General features: G+C 45.2%; 1 protein-coding gene across 1 annotated transcript in view; it reads right to left on the reverse strand.

Annotated features, from left to right (window-relative positions):
* APBB1IP (amyloid beta precursor protein binding family B member 1 interacting protein) overlaps positions 1–14,445 on the reverse strand; it is a 75,157-nt gene extending 60,712 nt beyond the window's left edge. Inside the window, exon 1 of the mRNA XM_061435864.1 lies at positions 14,360–14,445. The gene's annotated coding sequence lies outside the window, so the exon portion shown is untranslated. The remainder of the gene's footprint in view (positions 1–14,359) is intronic.
* Positions 14,446–18,116: the final 3,671 nt, after the last annotated feature.

An 18,116-nucleotide genomic window follows, 5' to 3' on the forward strand; every position in this document is an offset into this window, starting at 1 on the left:
ATCCAACCAGTCCATTCTGAAGGAGATCAGCCCTGGGATTTCTTTGGAAGGAATGATGCTAAAGCTGAAACTCCAGTACTTTGGCCACCTCATGCGAAGAGTTGACTCATTGGAAAAGACTCTGATGCTGGGAGGGATTGGGGGCAGGAGGAGAAGGGGACGACAGAGGATGAGATGGCTGGATGGTATCACTGACTCGATGGACGTGAGTCTGAGTGAACTCCGGGAGTTGGTGATGGACAGGGAGGCCTGGCGTGCTGTGATTCATGGGGTCTCGAAGAGTCGGACACGACTGAGCGACTGAACTGAACTGAATGTTCCTTTCCTGGGCAACATGTAACCTCTTGAGGAAAATGTTCTCTCAATTGCTATGGGACTTGGAAGCACTTCCTTTCCTTATTCATAAGAAGCAGATTCACAGTGTAAAGATGGCAATGACAATGATGGTTTTAAACAAGGCATCCTGTTCTTTGATGTGGGGTCTCTGTCCCCTCCCCTTGACTCTGAGCAGTCTCTGACTGCTATGACGGATGCAGTATCAGGGAAGTGACGCTCTGTGTGCAGGGCAGGCCAGGAGAGGCCATCCACAAGGTCACTTAGAACTCCCCCCATACACTCCCTGTGCAAGCCCAGCTGTCACCCTGTGAGAAGCCAGAGCCACCTGGAGGGGCTACAGGAGACACTCTGGTTACCAGTCCTGGCCCAGCTCAGGGGCCAGGCTGGTGAGTGAAAAATCCTCCAGGTAAGCCCAGTCTCCAGCAGTTTGCACCACCTCCAGCTGTTCAAGTATCCCCAGCTGAGGTCACAGATATCACTCGGAACTGAGGCCAGCTAGCCCTGTGGTGGCGAGTCCTGACCCACACAATCCGTGATCACAATAAAACTGTCTGTCACGCAGCACTGAGTTTGGGGTAGTCTGTTACACAGCTGTTGATAGTGGAGCAAATGATCAGTGCAGCTACCACTCCAGGGTACCTTCTACAACTCCAGCATGGTACTATGCTCTTATGCTAGATTCTGGCTTGTTGCACCTGCTCTGCAAAATATGTTAGTCCCGTCTGCAAGTGAAGAAATGGAGGCTGTGAGCAGAAAAGTGTCATGCAAAGGAACACGCGATAAATGACTGTTTATGTCAATATTCAGTGCATTAAAAAAGAGCCAAAATGTCAGTATTTATCCAAAAATAATAATGAGAAAACGGCAAAAATTGTGGTGGTCATTTTGTAATGAATAGAAAGATCAAATCACTACATTGTGCACCAGGAACTAACACAGTGGTTGAAGGTCAACTATACTTCAAAACAAAGAAATTCATAGAAAAAGATATTAGATGTGTGGTCACTGGGGGTGGCATGGGGATTGGAAGAAGGTGATCAAAAGGTATGAACTTCTGCTTATAGGATAAATGAGCATTAGGGATGTAGTGTACATCATGATCGGAGAAGGCAATGGCACCCCACTCCAGTACTCTTGCCTGGAAAATCCCATGGACGGAGGAGCCTGGAAGGCTGCAGTCCATGGGGTCGCTGAGGGTCGGACACTACTGAGCGACTTCACTTTCACTTTTCACTTTCATGCATTGAAGAAGGAAATGGCAACCCACTCCAGTGTTCTTGCCTGGAGAATCCCAGGGACGGGGAGCCTGGTGGGCTGCCATCTATGGGGTCACACAGAGTCGGACACGACTGAAGTGACTTAGCAGCAGCAGCAGCAGCAGTACATCATGATGCATATAGTTAACACTGCTGTATGTTATATATGAAGGATGTTAAGAGAGTAAATCCTAAGAGTTCTCAAAACAAGGAAAAAAAATATTACTTAGATTTTATATCTATATGAGATGATGGATATTCATCAAACTTATTGTGGTAACTGTTTCATGATCTACATAATTCAAATCACTTAAATACACTGATAGGGGCTTCCCTGGTGGCTCAGTAGCGAAGAATCCGCCTGCCAATGCAGGAGACACGGTTTCTACCCCTGATCCGAGAAGATCCCACAACTAAGTCCACGCACTACAACTACTGAGGCTGTGCTCTAGAGCCCAGTAGCTCTAGAACTACTGAAGCCGGTGTGCCCTGGAGCCCATGCTCCACAAGAGAAGCCACTGCAGTGAGAAACCCGCCCCCACCCCCCTGCAACTAGAGAGGAGCCCCTGCTCTCTGCAGCTAGAGGAAAAGCCCACATAGCAATGAAGACCAGCATAGCCAAAGATAAATAAAATCATTCTTAAAAAAATAAATGCACTGATAACTTCTGATCAGTGGGCAGTGAATACACATCCTTTCCTACGATTCAAGTGAAATGACTCCAGAGCAGTCTGGAAAGCAAGGAAGGATGCCGCTGCTAGATGAAAAACCTTGAGGAATTTCTGGAAGATGGTAAGGAGAAGGGACTGTATAGAGAACCACTAGAGCAAGGGAAGCAGTGGTCCAATGTGGGTCTGGAGGAGGGCTGTCAAACACAGAGCCGAGGAAAACGGCCCAAACTCGGGGTCAGCAAAGATGGAAGTCCATGGACAAACTGGAGTAATTAAGGACCGATGCTATGGGCCATTTGACTCCTCTGTCACAAGGAACAAAGAGAAACTACAACTGCCCTGGGTCTAAAATCAGCAAGAACCCTTGCCCTATACACTATGGGAGAACTGGCTCACAGGTTCTTAAGGTGGGACTTGAGCCAGGAAAACAAAAACAAATAAAGCAGTTTGGGGCTCTGTAACAGACATGAGATCCCAGTTCAATCAGCCAACTATTCATCCATCCTTCCATCCATTAGAAGGGGTTGAGAAAAGAAATGCCCACATTCAGTGAAATGCACGAAGAATTCTTAGGAGCTCCACTTTCAGCATAAGTGGAGGCCAGCATATTGCTGACCTCAGCAAATAGCCCCCAAGGAGGGCTGAAACTTACACACATGATCTTTATCCAAACCAAACAGGAAAGCTGCCTTCTGTCAATCACCACATCCATCTATAGAACCTGTCAGCCTCATAGTCAAGAAAGAGGCTGTTCAGCTGCCAAGTAAGTCATACCACCTTCTTATGTTATTCTAGCCTTTCAATAAAAGTATGAATCAACAACCAAGATTTCAAAAAATCTTTTCAGCTATGCTGAGAGGGGCAGCATTTTATTTGTATTATATTTGTATTGGACAGGGCTCCAGAGAACCACAGTCTTCTGTTTTTACAAGTGCCTAAGCATTTTGACTCAACTCTCCCAGTAGCTGACACAGTGCTATGGTTGGATAACAGTTCAACTATTGGAACCCAATGGATAACAGTTCATGTATTAGCACCTTTAAAAAAGAATAGCAGGAGTTATAAATATGGGACAATTACTATAGATCAGACGCATATAGGATCTTATTTAATTCTCAAAGCAATCTTAGGATGTAGTGACATTATTCTAATTTTATAGGTTATAAAACTTAGGGCTGGAGAAAGTAATTTGCACAAGCTCACGTGAGTGGAGGACTGGACTGTGCCCAGGTCTCAGTTGAAAGCTCATGTTCACAATCATGCCACACAGCCTTCTGAAGACACAGACTGACGGTGATCATTAAGAGGTAGAATTTGGCAGCTATTTTGCTAATGGTGCTGTTACAGTATCTATTTGTCCAGTTTGAATGCAACTGAGTTCGTGACTGTCTTTCACACCACACTGAGGTTAGGCAGAAAATCTTGTATTTTCATCCAAGCCTGTGACACATATCACGTACTCAGTAAATGTATTCAGCTGTTGGGTGATCCTGGCTAAGTGATTTAACCTGAGTCCTTGGTATAGTGTCTGATATACTATACTAAGCCATTATTATTATCCCCACCATCATCATTTTTGTTACTGTATCTCCCTCTAAAACCACCATGTGCTAAAAACTACTGTGTACTGTTGAGTCCGACTCTGCGACCCTATGGACCGTAGCCCGCCAGGCTCCTCTGTCCATGGGGTTTCCCTAGGCAAGAATACTGGAGTGGGGTGCCATTTCCTTCTCCAGGGGATCTAAAACCACAGGTGGAAACAAGTGTCCGTCACTTACTCACACACCACATACCGGTTCCCAAGTCCCAAGCAGGACTTGCTTACTTCTGCCTGTTGCATTTTTGTGTACCTGAACTGCCATTTTCCCATAGACTAGGCACAGTTTTAAAATACCAAGCTACTGGAAAGAACATCTGTAAGTTGTGTTTCTAAGACAGAGATTGTTATTTTATTTATTTTTTTTTTGGCCACGCCACACAGCATGTGAGTTCTTAATTCCTCACTAGACCACCAGGGAAATCCCTAGGACAGAGATTCTTAACCATTCGGAACTATAGAGGAACCGCATCTGGAATCTCCCTAAAGCTTTTTCAAACTGTACCCATGGCACTTTTACAACTCCACAATACAAATCTTATCACTACCTTCCACGCTGGAAGTGAAGTCGCTCAGTTGTGTCCGACTCTTTGCGACCCCATGGACGGTAGCCCACCAGGCTCCTCCGTCCATGGGATTTTCCAGGCAAGGGTACTGGAGTGGGGCTGCCATTGCCTTCTCCACCCTGGAAGGGAGGTGTATTTTTGGAGTTGAAGACCATCACAGAGAGCTGCTGTTGTGAGGGTGTGTTATGCTTGTGAGCTAGCAGATGAAAGCTAAAGAGAAAAAAAAAAAAAGAGTTGACAACCACCGTTGCCTAGGGCAACCGATCTTACTTGCCGGATGTGGGTTTAGGGTATCCTGCTCTACGTTTTACTTCCACTCTTTCTCCAGTGCCTGTTACTTTTAAGAAGAATCCAAAAAAATAAGGGTGAGGATGGGAGGGTGGGCAGAGGGGACGATAAAGAATAAAAAGTAAGCCATGGCAATTTGTTGTTGTTTTTTTTGCTTAGAGGGCTAATGAAGCATTTTGGGTGTAGGCTGAGCTATGCATTAAAATCTGGTTCCAAGGACACACCCCACAGTAACAGAAAATGCTTTTTGTTTCTTTTCGCCCTTAGTTTTCTTCATAAGGCATCTAGTATCCTCCCAACAGCCAAACCGTCAACACTTAGTTAGGATACAGTATTTGTGCAATTACCTAGAGCTGCACCGTCCAGTTCAGTAGCCACTAGCCACAGGTGGCCACTGAGCACTTGAATTGTGGCTCGTCCAAACTGAAATGTGCTCTAAGTGTAAGACACACTGGATTTCGTATGAAGAAAGAAAAAGAATTCATCCACAATTTCAATATGACTTACATTTACTGTAATTTAGTATAATTAATATTAATTCATTAAATGGTCATTTTGGATACATACATACTAAATAAAATAGATTACTAAATTAACACCCTGTGTTTCTCTTTGACTGTTTCTAAAGTGGCTTCTTGAAAATGTAAAGTTATTTATGTGGGGACTTTCCTGGCAGTCCAACGGTTAGGATGCCGCACTTTCACTGCAGGGGGCATGGGTTCAATCCCTGATCAGGGAACTAAGATCCTTCATGCCGCATGGCGTGGCAAAATAAATAAATAAATAAAAATAATCTATGTCGCTTGCATTATACTCGTGTTGGACAGGGCTCCAGAGAACCAGAGTTTTCTGTTTTTACAAGTGCTAAGCATTTTGACTCAAAGGTGGTAGACTGTGGGGATTGTACCACATAAATGTGATCTGAGTACTACGCACTAAGATTTAAACCCAAATCTCCCCATTTCCCTTCCCCCTGCCCTGTATGCTCCAGCTCTGCCGAACAATTTCATGCATGTAGTGCCTGAGGTAGCATTCTTCCACTGGGCCTCCTGGAAATATCTTTATCCTTCAAAATGCCTTTGGTTCCCCCCATACTATGTCTTCCCTACAGTCACTCCCATCACCGTCTTATGCTCATCACAAACTGGAATGTGTTTATTTGCAGGCCTGGGTCTCCCAGTAGACCAGAAGCTTCTGGAGCTTTGGTGCCATATCTTATTTTGTTTTACACCTTCTACTCTGTCTGGCACATGGTCAGCCCTCAACAGATATAAGACTGGAGAAAAAGTTCCAGTGTCAGCGTGTTCAGCAGAGTGTTATTCAACTTGAGTGTGCATGTAAGCACAGAGCTCCCTTCTGTGAATCTCAAATGAGGGGCACTTTTCTGCTCTGATGGTCAGGGCAGTGAGCTCCCTGGACGTTTCAGCCTTTCTCTTCTATGGCAATCTTGGGAGCCGCTTGCTCACAGCATCGCACTGCACTTACCCACGTCCCGGGCCCAAGCCACTTCATTTCTGTTTGCCACATACAATGGCAGAAATTTAAGTACCATGTCAGTCAACAAATAGTCTTGATCTGCTAAGAAACAGTCTTGACTTGCTAAGCCATATCATCTAGGAATTTAACTAGAAGGGAGTCATTCCCCTTAAAAAATAATAAAATAAATGATTTTTTTAATGCCACATCCCAAACTTCATCAGTTCATTGACCCATCAACTGGGAATTTTATGTTAGCAGCAGAGATGAAAGAGTTCATTAATACCATAAATACAGTAGCTTTAGACAAATTCATTTAGTTAGCTCACTGAATTGAGATCATTCTGTAAACTGCCTGAAAAAGATTTTGTGGTATTTTTTTCTGTCAATAACTGATTTGTTCATCCTTTTCTTTTTGAGACGAAATTCTAATAATGCACTTAACTGAAAAACAAACTTTCGCTTGTGGGGGAAAAAATAAGTCTACGACATGAACTGTGATGCAGACAATGAAGTAAGCAGAATTCCACTAAGTGCTACTATGTCACAATTATACTGCCCTGACACCTACTGTAGCCAAAACAAATGAAATGTCAGCTATCTTGATCTCAGTAGTTACTTCCTAGAAGCCACTTCCAATGTCAGGGCAATGTTACCTACCACTCTTCAACAGCTGCTAGTGAAGTCTTGGTCCTGCTCTAACTCGTGCATCCATTTAAAATCCATCTGGTTTTAGATTTTGAAAATACAAGTATCTTAACCTTGGGGCACAAAAACCTCCTTTGTGCAAAGGGCCGTTATCTTCCCTTCCTCAGAATCCTGATGTTAAACTCATAATCTTAGAGGTGACTTCCCTGATGGTCCAGTGGTTAAAAATCCACCTTTCAGAGCAGGAGACGTGGGTTCAATCCCTGGTCCGAAAACTAAGATCCCACAGGGCACAGGGCAACTAAGCCCACGAGCCACAACTAGAGAGAAGCCTGCATGCTCCAGTGAAGAGTCAATGTGCCACAACTAAGACCCAACACAGCCAAATAAATAAATAAATTCCCAAAACCCTCACAAGCACAGAAACCTTTTATAAGGCCCATGTCACTGGTTGTGAATTCATGTATAAGTATGGGGCTTTTCAATATTCATTTCCCGCTCTCTCATTTATTAAAAAGAACTCTCACTGTCTTGAGTTTCAAGGGCATGAAATGTTACTGATTAGCTGACTATATTCTTATTTCATTTATATGATAAAAGATTGCTGGTCAATTCTTTCAGCAAGTTTCAAAAGAAGAGTTTAAAGCATTAGGATCCTAAAGAGCTAGTTTTACATCCCAGTTCTTAAAATGTAATCTTGGGTAAAATTCTTAAAACTCTCTAAACTGTCATTTCTAATCTGTACAATGAGAATTAATGATAGTACCTTCCCCAAAAGTTACTTAGGCTGAATGACTGTAGCCTTTTATGTAATAAGCACATAGTGATTACCAGCTGACATTTCATATCCATGTCCAAAACTTTTTTTTTCCAGATTTTTCAATTTATTTTTAATTGGAGTGTAATTCCTTTACAATGTTGTAGTTTCTGCTGTACCACAACATGAATCAACTATATGTATACATATGTCCCCTCCCTCTGAAGCCTCCCTCCCCAAAACTCAACTTGTCACAGCTTCCCCTCTAAACTGCCCATGTGGTTGATGCCAGTTCTATCCTTCTCATTGTTTGGGTCAAGAACTTTGGAGACATCTTTGGTTCCTCTTTCTTTGAAATCCCACATCCACTTTGCCAGGAAATCCTGTTGGCTCTGCCATTAAAATATATGCCGATTCCCAAAGCTTCTTAATAGATTTCTGACTTTATCCAGCTTTTTGTCAAGCAATCACAGTGAGCCTTTGACATGTAAGTGAGATCACATTATTCCTCTTCTCAGAATCCTGTAACGGCCCCTCAGTTTAACTCAATGTAAAAGCCAATGTTTTCATGATGGGTTACAAGACCCTACGTGATCTGCCATCTCTTTACCCTCCCCCTATGTCTCCAACCACACCTCCTATTACCCTCTCCCTCCAGGCCACACAGGTGCCTTTTCCCTCGAACGCACCAGGCTTACCTGTGCCTTATGGCCTCAGCACTAGCTGTTCCCGCTGCTCAGAACACTGTTCCCTCAGTCAGCTCCTTCAAACCCTGGCTCAGGTCTTCCCAATGAGGCCAAGCCTGACCATCTTATTTAACCCCGCAATTTTATTTCGTTCAACTTTACCTTTTTAAATGGGACTCTTCACTCACCAATATTATTTACTTATTTTTGATGCTTACTGATGATTATCTGCATCTCCTAACTGGAATACAGCTCCCCAAACGCAGAGATCTCTGTCTCTTTCATTCACCTGGAATCAGTTCAGTTGAGTTCAGTTCAGTCACTCAGTCGTGTCCGACTCTTTGTGACCCCATGAATCGCAGCACGCCAGGCCTCCCTGTCCATCACCAATTCCCGGAGTTCACTCAGACTCACGTCCATCGAGTTAGTAATGCCATCCAGCCATCTCATCCTCTGTTGTCCCCTTCTCCTCCTGCCCCCAATCCCTCCCAGCATCAGAGTCTTTTCCAATGAGTCAACTCTTCGCATGAGGCGGCCAAAGTACTGGAGTTTCAGCTTTAGCATCATTCCTTCCAAAGAAATCCCAGGGCTGATCTCCTTCAGAATGGACTGGTTGGATCTCCTTGCAGTCCAAGGGACTCTCAAGAGTCTTCTCCAACACCACAGTTCAAAAGCATCAATTTTTCGGCGCTCAGCCTTCTTCACAGTCCAACTCACCTGGAATAGTGCTTGGCAAATATTTTTTTGGATGACTGAATTCTATTTAAAGTAGAAATTGAAGTCATATGGAAATTAGCAGTTCCTAACTTACGTATGCTTTACCATACTTAAAAGTTACAGTTATCCTCTGATATCTTGCTTACTTCATTAATAACTAAGATTCTACTACTTCCATGGTACTTCCTCTTAACCATTTGTAATCCACTTTGTTTTCATGCTATTTAAATTAAAATAAGTTCTCTTTACTTTATAGGACACTCTATTTATGACCACGCTTTGAGTCAGTGAAGATTCTAATTTCAGTTTCCCAGGGGACTTCCCTGGAGGTCCAGTGGCTAAAATTCTGTGCTCGCAATGCAGGGAGCCCAAGTTACACACCTGGTCAGGGAAGTAGATCCCGGATGTGGCAAGTGAGACCCAGTGCAGCCAAATGAATAAACTAATAATAAATAAATATTAAAAAATAATTTCAGTTTCCCAAGTACCAATATACTCTAATTCCCAGTTTGATATCTTTGTAAATGTATTTACCTGCTTTCTAAATCCTTTTCAAATAATCAGCACAGTCAGAATAATGATGACCTCTATCAAGAAAAAGTGAAGTGAAGTCGCTCAGTTGTGTCCAACTCTGCAACCCCATGGACTGTAGCCTACCAGGCAAGAATACTGAAGTGGGTTGCCATTTCCTTCTCCAGGAGATCTTCCCAACCCAGGGATTGAACCCAGGTCTCCCACATTGTAGGCAGACGCTTTACCATCTGAGCCACCAGGGAAGTCCATCAAGAAAAAAGGGTAATGCTATTGAGAGGAAGTCAGAGGTACTAATATTATTTTACTTCTTAAGCTAGATGATATGTATCCTGATGTTGGTTTTATTATTATTTGCTGTAATAATATGTATGGGCTTGCCTTGTGGCTCAGCTGGTGAAGAATCCACCTGCTATGCAGGAGACCTGGGTTCAATCCCTGGGTTGGGAAGATCCCCTGGAGAAAGGAAAGGCTACCCACTCCAGTATTCTGGCCTGGAGAATTCCACAGACTGTATAGTGCATGGGGTTGCAGAGAGTCGGACACAACTAAGGGACTTTCACACACTCACGTATGTATCTTACATCATCTACTGTATTTATGGAATATTTCATAGTGAAAAAGGGAAAATAAATCTAATGTTTGCTTGTTCTATCACTCTGTATTTTCCCTCCAGTTTGATATGATCTATCGACATAAATCTTCTGGCCAGTTTGCGCAAACATAACTATTGTGTGATTTAGCATTTATCCCCGCTCCCAGCCTGCAGCCATTTCACTGATGAGTCTGTGATATGAGATCAAATCAGAAGGATCCCCAGCAGAAGTAGGAAAAAAAAAAAGCTACTCACTATTCATTGATTTAATTAACACAGCCCATTATCAAGAGGATTGGAAATATAATAAAGCTAAAAATGAAACCACATGGGGACTTCCCTGGTGGTCTAGTGGTTAAGACTCCATGGTTCCAATGCAGAGGGTATGGGTTCAATCCCTGGTCTGGGAACTAAGACCCCACATACTGTGCAACACAGCCAAAAATTAAATCAAATGGTTGCTGCTAAAGAAGATTATTTTTTCGAAAGACATGTTTTCCCACTCTAAAAAGGCATGTTCTTTGCTGGGCCTACCTTCACTTCATCCTCCCTGACCCCCGTGCGGTGTAGGAATCTGATGGGTGCTCCCACAGCACAAGGCCTTGGTCGTGTGTGGGGCTGTAATTGCCCATTTATGTCTCCCCTAGTAAACTCGAACTTCACTGAGGAAAGGCCTCCTGTTCTTTTTCACCATTTAAGCCCTTGCCCTTGGTATAGGCCTCGAGTGCTGGTGTCATACTGACTCAGTTCAAAGGTCAGCTCTGCTTCTCACTCCCTGGGTAAGCTTCTTAACCTCTCTGCACTTTCATTTCCTCAACGATAAAGGGTTAACAGTGGTATAAGCCCACGTGCGTGCATGCAGGTACGCTAAGTTGCTTCAGTCGTGTCCAACTCTTTGTGACCCTATGGACCATAGCCCGCCAGGCTCCTCTGTCCATGCAATTCTCCAGGCAAGACTACTGGAGTGGGTTGCCATGCCCTCCTCCAGAGATCTTCCTGACCCAGAGATAGAACCCAAGCCTCATTATGGTTCCTGCACTGGCAGGCGGGAAACGGCGCCACAGGGGAAGCCCCATAAACCCAGCATGTGAAGCTTACTGAAACAACACATCCACATTAGTTAACACAGGGTCTGGTACAAAATATAAGCTAAATAAATATAATAACTGTTTATGATGACCAGTTGGTGATAAAGAGGAAACTGAGTTGACAGAGAAGAAAGACTAGCTCTTATAATATGATTCTTGGTGATTCAAGTGCATAGATGATGTTTAGAAAATGTTTGGAAATGGTGTCAGGAATTCAAGCTTTAGAACAGGAGCTGAGAAGGTGTGGTGCCTTGGGGCGATGCTATAGGTCTGCCTGCTCAAGTGTCAGGGTTGGTAGGGGGCCAGCTGGGTCTCAGGGCTTAGACGGATTGATGGTACCACCCAGAAGAGGTACTAATATCACTGGACATTTAGTAAATGTTATTTGAGTCCCAACTATGGTGCAAGGAATTTGGCTAGGTGATGGGGATGCAGTGCAATTGTAAATGTTTTGGTGTGACAGACTATGGCACACAATTTATTACAAGGTTCTGCACTACTAAAAGGTACTGAGCATAAAAATAATTAACACTGAAGATGATTAGAAGTAAATTAAAATCATGTTTGTGAAAGTGGGATGGTTTAAAGAAACTGGAAGTGGTATATTAAATATAGGCATTTTCGGCGATGCATTTTTAAAATGCTTTTTATGTGAACCATTTTTAAAGTATTGAATTTGTTACAATACTGCTTCTGTTTTATGTTTTGGTTTTTTGGCTTCAAGGCATGTGGGATCTTAGCTACCTGACCAGGAATGGAACTGGTATGCCCTGCATTGGAAAGGAAAGTCTTAATCATTGGACCACTTAATCAAGTCCCAGCAATGCATTTTATGAGCAGTTCATTCTAATAGTAATATGAAGATATCTAGAACTTTTAATTTGTTATTGAAAAAAGTCAAAAAATAGTAGGTGATTGGTATACATTCTCAGGATATAAAAATACAAAAGATTTAATAGACACTACAAAATTTAGTGTTAAGTGTTAGTTGCTCGATCATGTCCAACTCTTTGCAACCCCACGGACTATAGCCTGCCAGGCTCCTCGGTCCATGAAATTTTCCAGGCAAGAATACTGGAGTGGGTTGCCATTCCCTTCACCAGAAGATCTTCCCATCACAGGGATCGAACATGGGTCTCCTGCATTGCAGGCAGATTTTTTACCATCTGAGCCACCAAGGAACAAAACCTAGTAAGCAGTGCTTAGGATTTAAAGAAACTGAGTCATAAAGTAATCCATATTACAAAGTTATATTTCCTGAGAATTAACACTTGAAAAAATTTGAAATCGATTATATAGACCTACCCAACCTTGGGGTCATCAATTTCCTATTGAAGTTTTTCAATAGAATGGAAATGCGCCTTCTTACATGTTGACCAGAAATCTACTGTTTCTTGAGGAACTTCTCAGAAACAAAAGACCTCAAAAGATTTGACTCTAACATCTGTTATCATCATTTTCTCCATTCTTTTTTGTTAGTGATCAGCCATTCTTTGTCAGCATTCAAGACAGGACAGATTCAAAGAATTCTGGAAACTCCTCAATTGCTATTTTAATGATAGATATCAGGTAGGCCAATAATCTTTACTGATAAGGTTAGAGAGATCAAAGCAACTTAATTAACATCATTTTTTCTCTAGCTAAAGGCAGGTCTGGAAAAGAATCCAAGTCTCCCAAATATCCGGGAAAGATATAAATATCAGTAATAATGTGAAAATGACTAAGAATCGGAAAGAAAGTGAAGTTGCTCAGTCGGGTCCTACTCTTTGCGACCCCGTGGACTGTAGCCTGCCAGGCTCCTCTGTCCATGGGATTCTCCAGGCAAGGATACTGGAGTGGGTTGCCATTTTCTTCTCCAGGGGATCTTCCCAACCCAGGGAACGAACCTGGGTCTCCCACCTTGCATGCAGACTCTTTACCATCTGTTTCCCTGGTGGCTCAGAATCTGAAGATGACATTAAATTTCTTAGACCTTTCACAACACGTTGAGCAGACAGGAAACACCACCATGAAGACATTACAGAAATTTCCTAGTAGATTCTCTGTTAATTTTGCTAGCCAGCGTTACTGTAAGGCTGCCCATGGGCTGTCCCAGTATTTCAGTATTCGGGCCAGAGAGAAAATTGACCCTGAGGTTTACTCCAAGAGGCAAAGGCCTGGAAACCTCCATTCGGAGGCCTAGACTTTAAAATCAGTAGTAGTTAGTACTCTTGCCTTTATTTAAACCACGTTATACCTGAGCAGTAATAAACCCCTGAGCCTTTTCTGTTTGTTATTTCTGCTGATACTCCATTTCTTTCTATAACAATTGCATTTAAAGTTATTTTTGAACCGCTTTGCAGTGAGTAGCACCAGGAACAAACACATTTAGCGTTCCACAACCGTCTGAACGATGAGATACACCTTCCCTGAAGGAAGATAAGGGGTGCGCTTGGATAAGGTATTCTGGGGGACCCCTACCCGAGATCCTCCTGGATATAACGACATCCTGGTTAATTTGCTTCGTGCTTCTAAAAGGACGCTCTGGACATTCATTCCAAACAAAATTACAACACCTGTGCCTGGTGTCCAGCTCGTTCCTCTCTGCTATTTTAAAGCGAAAAGGACAATAATTCGGATGCAAAGTTATTTTTAAAAAGAAGAAACAGCCGTCTGAAAGTTTTCAAGGAAAGAAACACTAGGACGCGACAGACTTGTGACCGTCACTCTCAAATTCTCACATGACCTGCACTCAAAGCACGGCGCCCGGAAATGCCCCCGGAAATGCCCCCTGGAAATGCCCCCTGAAATGCCCCTGGAAGCCCTTCAGCGCTGGTCAGGCTGCGGCTCCCGGACCCGCTGGACAGGAGAGGGTACACCGGTTCCCCGTCTGACTTCGGAGCAATTTTCTGGGCAGGAAATCAGTCAAATCTGACGAAACCCAACTCGGGGAAGGCGAACCCCAGCCCCAAACCCCGCGGAGCTGGGTCAAGGGCAGGGGTCGGCGAAGGGCACCGCCCTCCAGGGCCCAGCGGAGCCGCGCGTTCACCGGGCCCGGCCTCGGGCACGACCCTGGTCGGGAGACATCCCGGGGAGGGGAGTCGGGGGCCGGGGCGGCCCGGGTGCCGCTCCCAGGGCTCCCGGGGCAGGCGGGCCGGCGCCACTTACCTCGACGGCTGCTCGGGGCGCGCGGGCACTTGGCGGAGACTCGTGCGCGGGGCAGCTTCGGGGCGGCGGCCGGGAGGCTTCGCGGAGCGCGGGCTGCGCCCCGGCTCGGGTCGGCGGCTGGGGAGGAAGTGGTGTCAGCCCGGCCCGGCCCTCGCGGCGCGCAGACGTGGGGCGCTCGGCGCGCGGCTCCGCATGGAGGTGCGAGGAGGGCGCCTGGTGGGAAACACCCACGGACGCGGATGCAGACGCCTGAAGCCCCGGGGCCGCTTTTTCCGACTCGAAGGCTCTGTGCCTCCGCGCATCTTACCCCTCCCCCTCCCCACCTCCCACGGCCCAGCTCCCCCTTCCTCCTCCTCTCCACCCCCCTCCCCAAAGAAGACCACAACTTGGGTTGCAAGCCGGGGGAAAGGTGCGCCTTCCTCTCACCCTCCCCTACCTGCGTCGCGGGCCCTCCCCTCTCGGAGGCGTCCTCTGGATTGTCGCCTCGGTGTTTCTATTACCGGCCAAGGGATTGGGGCCCAAACGGCGGTTCCACCAAAGCCCCAGAAGCCGGTTTCTTTTGCAGCGGTGTTCGTAAGTGTCGACTTCAGCCCTTTTGGGGCTTCCTCTTTTCGGGCCAGTTGTGCAAGGCCCTGCTTGCAGGCCGCGCGCCGCCCGCGGTTGGGCGGTCTCCGTGGTAGAGCTGGGGCGGGGAAGGGTGCGCTCCGCAGGGGCAGTGTCTTGATTATCGGGTTGGCAACCCCCTAAAGACTAATAATGACACTCAGTTGGCGGGCGAGCCTGTGGCCTCTCCCATATAGCTGTGGAAATCCAAAATAGCCAAAACCTTGTGCACGGGGATTCGGCCACAGAGATTTAACTTACATCTGCAGTGACCCTTTGACCCAGCGATCTAAGATCTAATTTAACACATACTAAGAATGGGCTACAGATATGCAGTGATGCGCACCCGCCAGGCCACTCTTAGCCGCAGGATTTGTAATCTCAAAGGACTAACTGGAAAGAACCCGGTGACTTAATCTCCAGAGGGAAAGTGGGTGAAATCTGAAAACACAGCAGTTAAACCCAAATTTGGAAATGTGGTTGAAGTCACCTCCTCTCTCGTTCTACAGCTGGATCTGTGAGGAAGGTGGTAGAGACCTGATGGCATAAATTAGACCCATAAATTCATTAGGTAATTTCAGATAGTTCAGCCATTAAATACTTAAGGAAAAACTGTTTACCACCTACCCTTCTAAGAACAAGCAAAACAGTAGTGATGAGAGTAATTCCTGCTCTCATGGAAGGTACATTCTAGTTGGGAGAAAACAGACAATATACAAATTAATATTTAACATGTCAAGTAATGTCAGCATTTTGACAGCAATTAAAAGGGGAGGAATAGAGTGGGGATGGAGGTGCTGTATTAATTAGTGTCATCAAGGAAGATCTAGCTAAGTGACACTTTAGCCAGACCTAGAAAACTAAGATCATGGCATCTGGTCCCATCACTTCATGGGAAATAGATGGGGAAACAGTGGAAACAGTGTCAGACTTTTTGGGGGGGGGTCTCCAAAATCACTGTAGATGGTGATTGCAGCCATGAAATTAAAAGATGCTTACTCCTTGGAAGGAAAGTTATGACCAACCTAGATAGCATATTCAAAAGCAGAGACGTTACTTTGCCAACAAAGGTCCGTCTAGTCAAGGCTATGGTTTTTCCAGTGGTCATGTATGGATGTGAGAGTTGGACTGTGAAGAAAGCTGAGCGCCAAAGAACTGATGCTTTTGAACTGTGGTATTGGAGAAGACTCTTGAATGTCCCTTGGACTGCAAGGAGATCCAACCAGTCCATTCTGAAGGAGATCAGCCCTGGGATTTCTTTGGAAGGAATGATGCTAAAGCTGAAACTCCAGTACTTTGGCCACCTCATGCGAAGAGTTGACTCATTGGAAAAGACTCTGATGCTGGGAGGGGTTGGAGGCAGGAGGAGAAGGGGATGACAGAGCATGAGATGGCTGGATGGCATTACCGACTTGATGGACATGAGTTTGAGTGAACTCCGGGAGTTGGTGATGGACAGGGAGGCCTGGCGTGCTGCGATTCATGCAAAGAGTCGGACACGACTGAGCGACTGAACTGAACTGAACTGAAATGGATGAGAGAGCAGTCCATGTGGATTTTTGGATGAGAATATTCCAAGCAAAAGGAGAAGCACATTCAAAAGCTTGGGTTAGGAGGGCACTCAAGATGTTAGAAAAACAGCAAGGAAGGGACTGTTCTGGTCTAGTAGGGGTCTTGCTCTGAGTGATGGGCAGCCAGTGGGAGGTTCTGAACAGTCTCAGTACTGGGTAAAGAGGCAGAGCCAAGCAGCAGAGTGACCTTCATGGCAAAAGAGGTTAAGGAACACCTCTGCAAAATAATGGAAAGGGGCAGTCATTCAGAGACTTGGAAAAGCATTCATAGTGAAGAAAGCAAGAAAAGATCTTGAGGAAGGAACGGAGAGGGTTAAAAAGGCAGGGTAACTGGAATATGGCAAAAGAGTCGGGCAGTGGTAAAGGCTGGGGACAGAGAGGTAGGCAGGTGCCAGACCAAGCAGGGCTGGGAGTCAGCCTTGAGGACGTTGGGTTTTATTCTAATTGTAGCGGGGAGATATTGAAAGGTTTTTAGCAAGTGATTCGATTTCTGCTGTGTGCCATCGTGCTGGCCCGAGATTGGAAGCTCAGTCAGATGGGACAAGAGGAAAAGCAGTAAGAGGACATTTAGAAGGCTGTGGGGACCATCCAGATGAAGGATGGTGGTAGCTTTGATCAGGATTTGAACAGTGGGGATAATGAGAAGAGTTTGGATCCAAGATACAGTATGAAACCAGAACCTGCAGTATTGCTGATGGGCTGGGTTGGGGGTGGGAGAGGGGCAGAAGGGATTAGAAATTAAGTGTAAACCAGTGAGACTGGCATCCTGGGAGCACTGGTATGAGGCAGGGCTACTGAAGAAAGATCAGTAGGGACAAGCCAGGTTAGGACCATGGGGACCATGTCCAGGATTATTTTCTCATCCATGAGATTGTGTAAAATAGTATCTGAAGCCTCTAGTTTCTTTGTAAAGTAAAAAAAGAAGTAGGATCATCTGCTGGGGGAGGGGGTTGATAGGAGGTTAGCAGGTCATAGATTTAGGGAGCTGGAGAAAGTTTAACAAGGGCATTGCTAAGAATCCAAGAGTGAGTTGCTTAGAAGAATATAATGGGATTTCCAGGCAGCCTGAGTCTGAAATTGGTGATGGTGGCAGAAGCAGTCTGCTCATTCATGTGGCCCTCCTGCAGAGCTGGTTACCTAGGTTTGGAGAACATTAGGCTGTAATAGGAGTGGCCAAAACAAGCCAGCTGGAAGGATGGGTCATTGTGGTCAGAAGGGAGGCAGTTTGAAGTTTGCTTCTGGAGGCAGTGAGATTATGGATGTTGACAATGTCCAGGGTGTGACCAAGGGCCTGGGTGTCTGAGATGGTCAAGGAAGTAAGATGCCAAAAAGTAGCAAAATGTTAAGTCACCCAGGGTTAGGGTGATCACATAGAACTGTTGAGATGGGACACTTTTGAGGGGACCAGAGCGCCAACTGGATGAGAAATTGGGAAACAGGTGTAATGCATGACTCTTCTGGACAAACAGAATGACAACAAGATTTAAGGTCATCTTAAAGGAAGATTGGGAGTCAAGTGTCAGGGTTCTTGTGAAAGAGCAGGAGTGACTGGAATTAGGGGAGATGGCTGTTCTGAAGAGGTA

This window comes from Bos javanicus, chromosome 13 (genome assembly GCF_032452875.1).
Source record: "Bos javanicus breed banteng chromosome 13, ARS-OSU_banteng_1.0, whole genome shotgun sequence".
Lineage (NCBI taxonomy): Eukaryota > Metazoa > Chordata > Mammalia > Artiodactyla > Bovidae > Bos > Bos javanicus.